The sequence below is a fragment of the Embiotoca jacksoni genome, unplaced genomic scaffold (assembly GCF_022577435.1).
Source record: "Embiotoca jacksoni isolate LCO1_2020_lvr unplaced genomic scaffold, fEmbJac1.0.p SCAF_16, whole genome shotgun sequence".
NCBI lineage: Eukaryota > Metazoa > Chordata > Actinopteri > Embiotocidae > Embiotoca > Embiotoca jacksoni.
The window spans coordinates 13198028-13200341 of record NW_027185296.1 but is presented as its reverse complement, the minus strand read 5'-3'; positions in this window follow the sequence as shown (position 1 = coordinate 13200341).

Genomic DNA, 2314 nt, shown 5'->3' with positions numbered 1-2314 from the left:
TGGGCCTCCAGGACAGCTTTATTAGAGGCCATACTGTTTCTGGATGGAAGAACACGGTTCTAACGGTTATATGACAAATTCATGAGCGATGAGCAATCATTTAGAAAAATTAAAAATCCTCCAAGTTGGCCCTAAAACAAAAAGAGAAATCTTGGAAAATGATCTGGGACCGTAACTGCAGGGATGAAGTCAGAGGAAACAAGTCTTGGTGTAATCTTAGACTCAGATTTAAGTTTCAAGGCCCACATTAACAAGGTGACCAAGACTTCTTTATTCCACCTTAGAAACATCGCCACGGTTGCATCCATTTATAAATCAGTCAGGTGCTGAAAAGCTGATTCATGGGTTCTCTTTCTGCTGTAATGCACTTTTTACTTGGAGGAACTTCAGCTGATCAGAACTCTGCAGCTGGACTGTTAACCAGAACCAGAAGAGACACACCAGTCCACTTTAGGCTGCTCTGCACGGTTTGCCTCCTGTAACACACAGGATTGACTTTAATGTCCTCCTCACATAGGAAGCTGTTAATGGTCTCAGACCGATCACATCTGACTGGTTAACCACGTGTCTTCAGAAACAGAGATCATCTGCTGCTGCTTCTCAACACATATCTCTTTACTTTGGTCTTCAACCAGCTACTCCTGAAGCTCTGTTGCACTTGCCTTGAAAATGCATATTGCTCTATTTTATATTTTAACTCTATTTGTGTTTAATGTTTTATTTCTTTTCTGCGTTTTTAAATGTTCCTTTATATGTTTTTATGTGAAACACTGTAATTTTCTTGCTGTAAAGTGCTTTGAGCTGCATTTCTTGTATGAAAGGGGCTATACAAATAGAGTGTATTATCATTACTTCACTGTTTACATTTTACACTTCTTAGTGAAAGAATAGCACCTGAGCTACAGGTGTAGCTAGCCAAGCTAACAGGCTAACAGATGTAACGGTTGTATTCCGTTTGTTTTTGTTTGTTTGTTTGTTTGTTTTTAGTCGTTAACAGAAGCCAAGCTGGACACGAGTTACAAACATCCTCCCTGAACGCTAATGAAGGATACCTGAGTGAGTCATCTCCAATAACCCGTTTTCTTACTTCAGTTATTCTCGTTAAAACAGACACACCTTCACCTGAGCCCGCCGCGTGCACCTCAGAGCTCACGTCACGTCCGGTCTCCGTGCAGCGCGCGCCCCGGTGCCCTCTGACCTGACCGGCTCGTGCTGCATTCAGGCCCTCGGGATGATGAAGTGGCTTTCCGTCCATACCGGTGAGTTCAGGTTGTGTGACGACATGAATCTGAGCTGGAAAAACACACGAGTGTCACATTTCCTCCGTGTCCGATAAACCCAGCAGCAGATGACACATACCTGTAGTTTAATGTCGAGGCAGCTCTTCAAAAACTATTATAAAATGTACAGAAATGGGCCAGCAGTGGCTTTTTATATCAAATGTGTAATATTTGACAGGATATAAATCGAATGTGTTTTTTCTACAACCAGTTTAATTGTCGTGTTAAACTTCTTAAAACGACATCTGCTCCTTCACTGTTAATATGGAAATATATTTAATTACAGAAGTTTCATTAAATCTCTCCTCCATCACTAAAATCCATCAGTCGGTCCGCTGCAGGCTGATCAGGTTTCCACATCACTCTTGTATAAATTGAATATTAGACCAATTGAACATTCAGAATTTCAGATAAGAATATTTAATCATTCATCAATGATGATATTGGTCAAACAGGCAGACAGGAAAGCAGCTTGCCTTGATGCTGCACCATTTCTGATCCTGCAAATATCCAGCACTAAATGCTGAGTCATGGGAGGAGCCCTCCTGGATACAAAACCGAGTCAGGTTAATCCAGCAGGATGTAGGATTAACTTCCCTGTCTGATTAAAACAGGGTTTTTTTTTGTTTTTTTCAAATGAATGAGGCTACAACCAGCTGTTTATTAGTCCCTTTAGCTCCCCCTGCTGGACAAACACTGGATACACCCAGTGTAGGCAAATCACTGAGATCTCTGGTCCTGATAACAAACAGTTTAATCTTTAAATTCCCCTTCCAGCAGTTGGAGTGAAATCCTGATGTGTGCAGCTGCTGCTATGAGGTCAATGCATAAGTGCATTAAAGCTACAATACCAGCGAGTGCCACTAGAGGTCGGCTCCAAAAAGCCTCCGGCTCCATAGACTCCCATTCAACTTCTCATAAAATTCTCAGTCAATAAAATTTCTCAACAAGTTTTCTGTAGATCATTTGCTAAATCCACTCTTCCAGATTAGTTTTCTGGAGGTCCATCTGAAAATAATCTCCATTAATTATAA